Raw genomic sequence first — 11112 nt, 5'->3', positions numbered from 1 at the left:
GCTTTATGAAAAGTGGATAATTATACTAATCGTATCAACAATGGAATGGCACTTTTGAAACGTAAAAACAGATAAAGAATGATACCAATAAAATTAATTGTACTATAATTTCACAGTGGCGGATCCAGAGGGGGCGCACCCGGGCGCGCGCCCCCTCTTTACTTTTTTTTTAAATAAATTAAAGAAATAAAAATAAAACATAGTTTCTGGACCCGCCCCACCTGCTGTTATGTGTTTTTACCTTGATATTTGAACACCTTCGTTGATATTCTACTTAGAATGCATTCTAGTTCCTCTAACAGCTGCTTAGTATAACAAAAATCCTTCAAATCTTAGTCACTGTCACTGCCAGACTTAAATCCTGATATATCCAAATGTTAACTATTATGAAGTTATTCCATCATTACCTCATTTATGTTGCAAAGGATCAATGAAAAATTGTGGGGTTACGACACAGTAATAGCTTACCATTAGGATATTCATATCCACTGTACCAGGGTCCTCTGTTTCATAAAGCTGTTCGTAAAGTTACGAACAGCTGCTTACGAGCGACTGCAGTTCTGATGTGCTATACACTATGTACTTATCAGAATTTCCATAATTCACCACAAGAACTGATCACCAGTCGCTCGTAATTTGTTCGTAACTAAGTCTTTACGGGCAGCTTTATGAGACACCCCCTGGACTCTTTTGCAGTAATACGCAAAACTTCAAAATGTCATATAAAACTTTTTTTATTTTTCATCCGATGTCAATCAAAAAACAAGTTTCTCGCAAGATTTTACTCTTTTCAAGTATCGAACGAACTCATATTTGGAAGGGACTTCCTCATTAACAGGATTAGATGCTACTCCTTTGAGGAGCCATGGATAGATGGGTGTTCTGATAATCAGCTTTCTTGAATCTCGTCGATTGTGGTTGATTCACATTCTGTTTTGTGTTTGTTTTTGTCCCATTCTTTGCTCATGAGCAAGGCTTGGTGAGATTAAGTATTTGAAGAGTTTGTTCGCAAAAACCGATAAGTCCATTTTTGAAGATTTTGAAGTAAGGTCTCTGTCATAAAGTACAAAATAATACCTTTTAAATGATATATTGGTCACTATATAAAGGTACATTTTTGAAGTTATGGTCAAAAGAAGCATTTTTTTTTTATTATTCTCTTTATTTTTCTTGACCTTTAATCGCAAATATCTCCATTTGGCAAATATGGACTTATCGGTTTTTGCGAGCAAACTCTTCATTTGAATATTATAGACCCTAAACGTCAAAGCCACTTTTCTCAGTTAACACAGACACTGACTTTTTTTTTCAGAGTGTGTATCTATACTTTCTTTCCATTGTGTTAGTTGGTAAGTCATTTTGAAGCTTAGAGACTGCTCTTTCAGAATCTTTCATTTATATCGCTAGATATACATGTCTGGCGACTTTTTGTTGGTTTTTTGATGCAAGGGTCACAATATATCATGTAGCAATCAAACAGACAAAAACACAAAAGACAGTAGAGGGCAAACAATATCATTGGAACGAGACAACTTCATCAGATGGACGTTTTCACAAAGGACTTTACTGCTTTTCCCGTTCCCGATTATTAGGACTATAAAACATTTTTTAATAATAATAATAATAATAATAATAATAATAATTATAATAATATGAAATATTTATTTAGCGCTTAATACAACATGTTTCTAAGCGCTTTACAATGATAAACAACCAACATACAAATCAGCTTAGAATAACAAATAATTTACTACAAATGCATACAGGGCCTACATAATCATTAATTCTGCTCTAAAAATAAATGAGTCTTAAGTTTCTTTTTGAAGATGTCAACGGAGGTGGAGGTCTGAATGTGAGTAGGGAGAGTGTTCCAAAGAAGGGGGGCACAAACGGAAAAAGCACGGTCACCATAACGATTGTTGGTGCGAGGGCCAAGTTTAAGTTGGGTTGCAGATGATGATCTTAGGTTAATGTGTGTATCCGGTCTGGGTTTCGATGAGATCAGGTCAGTTAGATATATAGGTGAACGGTTATGGATGATGTTGTAGGTGATGAGAAGAATCTTGAACTTGATTCGTTGTGGGATTAACAGCCAGTGGAGATTGCGGATGACAGGGGTGATGCGATCATACTTTCTAGTACAGGTGATGAGACGGGCAGCAGTGTTCTGTATATGCTGAAGTGGAGCGAGATGACATGCAGGTAAGTTGATGAGCAAACTGTTGCAATAATCCAGATGCGATGTTACAAGAGCATTAACAAGTCGTTCTGTGGAGCTCTGGTTGAGGTATTTCCGGATTGTCCTGATCCTGTAGATGCCAGAAGAAGCAGCCCGGCACACCTTGCGAATGTGCTCCTTTACATCCAAGGAGTTGTCCACGATAACGCCGAGATCTCTGGCAGATTTGGACGCATTTATGACAGCTCCATCGATGGTGAGGCTAACAGACTCAATTCTTTTCCGAAATTGTGACACAATGTGGACGACTTCTGTTTTGGTTTCGTTTAACATCATGTTGTTGCCACGAGCCCAAGCCTTTATGTCCCTCACACAGTCTTCCATAGATGAAAGACCGCCAGCTAGATGATTACGTTTTATGACAACATACAACTGGGTATCATCTGCATACAGCATGTGGCTTATATCTGTGAGCCGCGATGACCTCACTCAGAGGGCCAGTATACAAGACAAAGGCCAATGGACCCATTACAGAGCCTTGCGGAACCCCCCCACAAGAGAGGGTGTTCGTCTGATTCTGCGCCGTTAATGATGACGGTTTGCTTCCGGTTTTCGAAATATGACTTCAGCCAGGTCAGAGCAGTTCCTTCAATGCCGTAATTGTGACTGAAGCGTTGGATCATTGTATCATGGCCAATTGTGTCGAATGCTGCCGAATAATCCAACAGAACCAAAACGACTTCATGTCCATTGTCTAAGGCTAGCAAAATGTCATTGAAGACCTTGAGGAGAGCAGTTTCTGTGGAGTGACCATGACGGTATGCCGACTGCAGAGGAGGTAGTAGCTCATGTTCTTGAAGGTATGCCCGTAGTTGACTTGCAGCAAGTTGTTCCAACACTTTCCCAAGAAACATCTGATTGGCAATTGGCCTATAATTTACGAAGTTGTCCACGTCCAGCTGAGGTTTTTTCAAGATTGGAGTAACATGTGAAGACTTGAATGAAGAAGGAAAAATCCCTGAAGACAATGACATATTCACAAGTCTGGTGATGAATGAGATGAGCACGCCAAGACATTTCTTGATGAGCCAGGTGGGAGCAGGATCTAGTCTGCATGATTTAGATGGACTTTGATTAATAACATTCATGACATCATCCTCGGATACCGGATGGAATTCTGCGAAGGTAGCAAGAATGGTCTCTCGTTGGATGGATTCAATTTCATTTTGATGGCCATCTAACTTGTCCACTATTGTCTGGATCTTATTGCAGAAGAATAGTCCGAAATCGTTGGCCAACTGTTTGTCCGACTCATGACTTGGCAGACTCAGTCTAGATGATGGTGGAGATGTCAGTTTTTGCATCCACTGAAAGAGTCCTTTATTGTCAAGTTTCTCTATCTCACCTTGTAGGTAAGAAGACTTGGAGTGTGACAAGATTTCATTATACAATCGACACTTCTCGCGGTACAATTCCTTGTTGGCTGGCGTTTCAGACTTGACCCAACGGCGTTCAGCACGTCGTTTCTCACGTTTTGCTTTCTTGACGTCCTTATCATACCATGGAGCATTGGGTCTCAAAGACAGAAGTACAGTCTTTTCCGGGGCATGTTTATCGACAAGGTCACGCACAACTTGATTGTACTGTTGGGCAAGATCTGACGGGCTGACAACATCAGGAAGATCACCAATGGTAAGTCTAAGATCCTCAATGAATTGATCCACATCGATGTCCTTCAGCTTGCGACACTTAATCAATTTCTTAGATGAAGGGGGGCGTGCAAAATTTAGAGAGCAGACAACTGCGTCATGATCAGATGGCAGTCCAGAGAGACATGATGTACTAAGAATTGGATGTCCATCCCTCCGCGTGATGACCAGGTCAAGAGTGTGTCCTGCGAGATGCGTGGACACGGTGACATGTTGAACAAGTCCCGCCGAGTAGAGTATATCAGAGAAGATCTTGGAATCTTTATTGCTGACGTTATCCACTTGAATGTTAAAATCCCCTATCAACAACGGCTGATGACAATGGACTAGAACAGATTCAAGCAGCACAGAAAATTCATGAACGAATCCTTCGAAGGTAAGTTTGTTCTTCACGGATGGTGGTGGACGGTAGATAGCACAAAGTCTGAAAGTTATAGATGGAGAGATGCGAATAGTGAGGTCCATGTGCTCAAATGTCGTGAAGACATGAGCATCGTTCAGAGTGATCTTCAGGCTGGTGCGGTGAATGACACATATACCTCCTCCACGTGAGTGCCTATGGACATGTTGGATGTGGTAGTTAGGTAGCGTGGTGGTAATGTCAGCGAGGATATGATCATCTCGGAAATCCCCTCTTAGCCATGACTCAGTTATAATCATTAAGTCTAAGTCACTATCCAGAATGAGGTCACAGAGCACAGTTGTTTTGTTGTTCATAGAACGTGCATTCCAATGGCCAATCCTAAAATTAGAATGTTGGCCATGACGATGTATGGAATGATTCGAAGTGCGTTGAAGACGATGAGTGGAGAGTTCAGTTGGAATCTGAATAAGTGCTCTTCGACCAGGGTGACGTTGTGAAAACTTCCTGTGTTGAGACGTGATCACAGGAATAAGATGGCCGACGTGTCTCCCTCCTCCTCTTTTCCCGCGCTTTCTCCATCGCTTCCTCTTCCCGAACTTCCAGTATCGGGAACATGGCTGCTGATGTGAAGCTTGCCACTCATCATGCACAGTACATGGTTTACGCATGAGATTGAGTGACTGGATTCTATGGCAGACATCAGTCTCAAGTTGGCATTCATTGGTACTGTAGCAGGGGCATAAACCATGAAGGAAAACAGCCGAGTACTGAATGACTCTCAGACCCAAAGTCATGGTAGTGTGGTTCCATTGAAAGGGCTCCTTAGCAGGAACAATAGCCCGGCTATTCTCAAGTCCAAAGTGGGACTCAGTCGACCGCACGGCATGAAAGGTCCCCTGTGATGAATAGGTTGGGGAGCTCTGTGCTACATCCACATGCAATGTAATGGATATCTGACAGAAATTTGTCACCAAAATCAGCCACAAAATGCAGGAAACCTGCCAAGTTTCCATGTTTCCTACATGCACAGTTTTGGTCTCTGGAACATTATAAATCAGCTGGTACCAAACTTATGCACTAAAATCACCAATACTAGGTGAAATAAAGGGAATATAAGAGAGCCTGTGAGAGCAACCACCAGGCGCTGCACAGCACTCTATATATCTCTCAGCGGCTTCCTACCAATAACACAGTCCTTCGTTCGATACAATCCCTAACCGCGCCACCTTCTTTCCTGTCCACCACTGTAAAAAAGCCGTATGACAATGTCGTTAATACTAACGACATCGACAAGAAATGATAGGAAGACAGATTTGTACTAAAATACCCTTATATTAGCCATTGTCATACGGCTTTTTTACAGTGGTGGACAGGAAAGAAGGTGGCGCGGTTAGGGATTGTATCGAACGAAGGACTGTGTTATTGGTAGGAAGCCGCTGCGAGGAAAAATAATATACATGTTGATCTATCACGCCCGAGTCGACTTCATGCATGTCAAAAATGGCTAAGCGGTAGAAAATTATATCAATCGGGAAGGAAATCTACATTGTTCTGATCTCTTACGCAAGGCAAAAATCATGCATAACCTGGGGAATTTTCTCCGTAGCTCCCATCGATTTTACTATAATGATATCGATAGAAATGTGATCTCTTATCCCATCAGGGTACCTTCTTCTTTGTTAGCACAGTAAATTGATGGGAACCTGCCATTGCTAATACCCAACGGCAGGTAATCCTTTTTTTATATATAACAATTTTTCTTCTTATTATTATTTTTTTGTTTTACCGGGGACGGGGGACATCACCATGGCAAGGAAACAAAAAAAAAAATCTCGTCCAAGGACCATGAGGACGTGCGTCCATGGTATAGGGTTTCATAGTTGATAGTCTTATGCACCATATACCACCGGGCCCATTTATAACGATGGGCGAGGTTGACCGTGTCTCGACATCATAGGAAAAGGAAAGGAAAAGAGTATAACGGGGAAAAGGGAAGGACATCATAAGGAAAAGAAAGGTGATGGTCCTTATATCAAGTACATGAGGATAAGAGAGAAAAACGCAGTGGTGTGGCAAAGATACATTTTGTTGTGGGACTATTTCGGATTTAAAGCTTGCGTGATATCAGCAAAAAAAAATGTATGTCAACAAAAGTTCTAAAAGTTTAACTTGATTTTTTCACAGCATGCACAATTTGCTTACTACAGGGCTATATCTAAAATTATGTAACACATATCACGAATGTGTCGAGTTGCATCCTGATTTCAACCTCCCCCTCCTCTCCTCACCATGCTCACTCAGCCTCTCTGGCTGTGGCCGTTTCAGTCATTGTCCACAATGTCGTTGGCAGAATTACGGTTGCACTTTAAAAAAATAGATGTACAGGACAAAAAAAAAAAGATAATTGTGCATGATTGCATTTTGAGTTGGTTGTAACATGTCGACAAAAAAGTAAATTATTCCAGTTTTTTATTCCTCCAGTAGAATTGTGAATCTTCTTTTATTATTGAGTATAGCGTGCTTTATATATAGCTCGGATATTTACTATCATAATTATGCTCGGGTTCCGGATATTGTTTGACAAAGAGGGCTTTCGGATTGCTTTAACGTGGATCGAGTTGTGTTTGTTTGGATGCATCGATCTATTTTGAATAATGTTGATATATTGTTCTTGTTACTGTACCAAACTTTGGTAACAAATTAATATTCCTTCGTTAGGATTGCTGTTTTTCACTCAGTTGTGCAGTATCATGTGAAAGTCAGATTGATAAAACGCCGTTGAGCATGGACAAAGATTGTGTGCAAAAGTATGATATTATTATGAATGTGTGATCGATATATAGTGATATATTTTTTCATGTTGTACAGTGTTGCGTTTGATTCAAGATTGCTCTGATCGCCATTGGTGCATATTTTAGATCATGTGTGTGCATGCGATAAGGACTTTTACGACGTCTTTTACTCGAGAGTATCATTACTTTTAATACTCATTGTTCTAAGTCTCTATGTTCCTTTTGTTTTATCTTCTTCTGTCTCTTCCCTATATCTCAGGTTATCTTTCGTTCTCTCTCACTCTCTTTCCCTTTCTATCTTTCTATCTATTTATTTATCTCTCTATCTATCTATTAATGTATATCTATATCTATATTACTATACTTCCATAGATATACATCTCTCGCTATATATTATAATATCCGTAAAACGTTCTAAATTTCTTAAAATCGCTGAACCGTGGAAAGTGTTGAAATATCGAATGTGTATAGAATATGAATATTATTCACACAATTTTGTATTTCCTTTTCCATCGAGGCAGCACCATGTATCTAGTAATGATAATGATAATGGTAATGAATAACATTTATATAGCTATATATATATATATATATATATATATATACATATATATATATATATATACATATATATATATATATATATATATATATATATTATATGGCAGTAATAATGATAACATATTCATTAGCGGGAAAAATCGCAGTATGTTAAATTTTGTCGAAATATTATCAAGACTGAATAAACATTTCAGATTTAATCATTTATTCATTCATAGCATGATAAAAGAAACAATTTTCTTTTCCAAAAACAAAGAAAGAAACAATCCTACAAAGCTCTACAGTATTCCAAAATGAAGTGAAACAAGCATTTTTTTTTGAGGGGGGGGGGGGGAAATAGTTGGCTTTACTTATCTAATACCTTACATACTATATAGGCTACCTATCGAATCACTATAATTGGGGATCAATGTGGGTTATGATCCACAGTGATGCTTTATACCGACTTTGCTCAACAGCCTGTGTCTTTCTACACGAGTTAAATACAGGGTTCAAAATATTTGAAAAAAGAAATAAGAAAACATGAATATTGGTAATAAACAGGGAAACGTGCCTAATGTTACTATCAGCAAATTTTGAACAGACTATCCGATGCTCCCTCTCGCATATTTCAGAGATGACGTTGCTATTTTGTTCGTTGGTTTTAAAGAATAGTTACTCTAACTGTCACACGTGGATGAGTTATCATGAAAAGGGGACATTATCATAATTATGTGTAAGGGCTGATTGGGTTTTAGTTACTATCGCGACCTCCACGTGACCTCAGCCAGTCGTGGTTCCGGGCCTTCTGCCTCCATTGTGACGTCATCTAAACGGTTTCCTAATCAGACCGCCGGGGTCGTTGAACTCTTGCAAACACCTTCGCGACGGGAGAGTGGGCTGACCAAGATAGGGCGATCGCTCTTTGAGTCTACGCAGGTTAACCCGGTAGAACAAATTCCATATCCGTTCCACGGTCCGCCACATCGCTCGCCTTCACCCTGACGAATCGGCAACAACAACAACAACAATAACTAGGATATAATTACTATCATCAGTCTTAGTGAATACGCATTACTTTGGACTGCACTAGTCATGCAATGACTACATAATAGTTACAAAGATAGTTAAGAAAATGCTTTCATCAATGTCACTTCTGATTTCTGAAAAAAAAAGAAATGACAAACTCAATTCATTATCAATCATCTTTTTTGTTTGATCTTTAATGCCAGTCAATTATTATTGGGATCACTTATGGTTAGGCGACATCATGAAGGTGTTCGAGTGGGCGTGCTATTTTCGTGAACTGATTCAAACGGGTGCACATCACGAGACCGACACCCACGAGTCATACAGCGTACGAATTATACAGCTCACAACTTATACAGCCCACGAGTTTGACACTAAGTAAATAAAGCCCACGAGTTCGACATCAAATTAATTAAGTCATGCACGAGTTATACAGCCCACAAGTTCGACACTATGTAGAAAAGGATCACGAGACCGACATTACGCAAAGAAAGCTTATGAGACCGATACTACGCAGAAGAGGCTCATAAGACCGATGTTTAATAGGCAAAGAAGGCCCATGTACGCGACCGACAGAATGAACAGCGCCACCTATAAAGACCAGTTAACTGATAGGGTGTCCAAGGCCCCATTTTATAAAAGATGTTAGGATGGCAACTCTTGCTGGAATGGCAACTTCCAATAGCAACAACCAATGAGGAAGCTAGGGGGTGTTTCATAAAGCTGTTCGTAAAGTTACGAATGACTTTCGAGCGACTGGTGATCAGTTCTTGTGATGAATTATGGAAATTCTGATAAGTATAGCACATCAGAACTGATCACCAGTCGCTCGTAAGTCGTTCGTAACTTTACGAACAGCTTTATGAAACACCCCCTATGATTCTTACTGACAATTGCCATTCCAGCAAGAGATGCTATCAAATCAACTTTTTGCGAAATGGGGCCCAGATAATGGCATAAGGAAGATAATTTTGAGGGATGCAAAAAGAGAGCTAATAGGGCGTTTTGTAGGTCTTTTCCGCGCAGTGTCGAACTCATGGGCTGTATGACTCGTAGGACTGGATGAACCTACAAAAATGACGGCGTCATCCTATGAAATAGACCGACATAAAAAAACAGCTTTATGAGTCATACAGCCCACGAGTTATACAGCCCATTATTTCGACAATACGCAGAAAAGACTCACGAGACCGACAATGCGCAAAGAAAGCCCACGAGACCAACAAAAGGCTCACTTGATCGAAGTAGGCAAAGAAGGCTCATGAGACCGACTCTATAGGCCTATAGGCACAGCAATCTCACGAGACCGACACTACAGGGAAAGAGAGCCCACACTACGCAAAGAACGCTCACGAGACCGACAGGATGACCGTTACAGCGCCACTACATGTCAATTACAAGTATGAACCTGTAAAGGGTGTTCATGACATGGAAAATAACGTACTGGCGACTGTAAAATTGTCAATTTATCGAGCGAGAGATTTTTGTCAACAAACCTTTTTTTTTTTCTTCTAATCAATCAAGCATACTCGAATCATGTCCAAAAAAAAAAGGTAAAGTGTGACACCCAACTTTTACCCTGTAAATGCCTCTAACATAGCAGTCACTTTATTTTCGATGATCCCACAAGAATATAATATTCATAGCCGTAGGCAGATTTTCTCTTTTTTTTTCTTTTTTTTTTGAGGGGGCAAGGAGAGAAAAAAAAAAGTCCTAAAACAGGTCAAAGATTCAACTTGTAAACGAAGGTGTTTGGGCATCTATTAGATTTAGGTGGAAAGATCTGATGGCCACTTTTACTGAATGTTGTTTACTCTTTCACAAACACTAACACAGTCACGCAAACACAACGAAAAATCTTTCAGGGGTGAAATTATCTGGACATCCTATACAATTAAAAATATAATTTACCTTTGGGAACAATGATATCTAAAAATGTCAAGTCATGACATTTAATGCATATGTGTATAGGTCTGTTTGTACCACAGAACATCGTATCATAAATAATGGATGAAGAGTTTGTTTGCAAAAACTGATAAGTCCATATTTGCCAAATGGAGATATTTACGATTAAAGGTCAATAAAATTAATGAGAATAATAAGAAAATTTTTGCTTCTTTTGACCATAACTTCAAAAATGTACCTTTATATGTAGTGACCAATATATCATTTAAAAGGTATTGATTTTGTACTTTATGAGAGAGACTCTACTTCAAAATCTTCAAAAATGGACTTATCGGTTTTTGCGAACAAACTCTTCATATATATATGTATATATATATATATATATATATACATTTTTTTTGCGATAAAGCCTAAAAGTATAAGGAGATATCTGTATATTTCTCAATAAACCGTAACTGTAGACGGTTAAGTCTGGAATCATTTTTATTATAATTGTTGTTCATATTTTGTATATTTAACAATGTTTAACATCGATTTTATACCAATTCAGTTTTATTACAGTGGTAGTTTCTATCCCAAACTCACATTTAAGAA

The sequence above is a fragment of the Diadema antillarum genome, unplaced genomic scaffold, assembly GCF_040938485.1.
Source record: "Diadema antillarum isolate AM-2024a unplaced genomic scaffold, OU_Dant_1.0 scf00000173, whole genome shotgun sequence".
Lineage (NCBI taxonomy): Eukaryota > Metazoa > Echinodermata > Echinoidea > Diadematoida > Diadematidae > Diadema > Diadema antillarum.
This window is presented reverse-complemented; position numbering follows the sequence as displayed.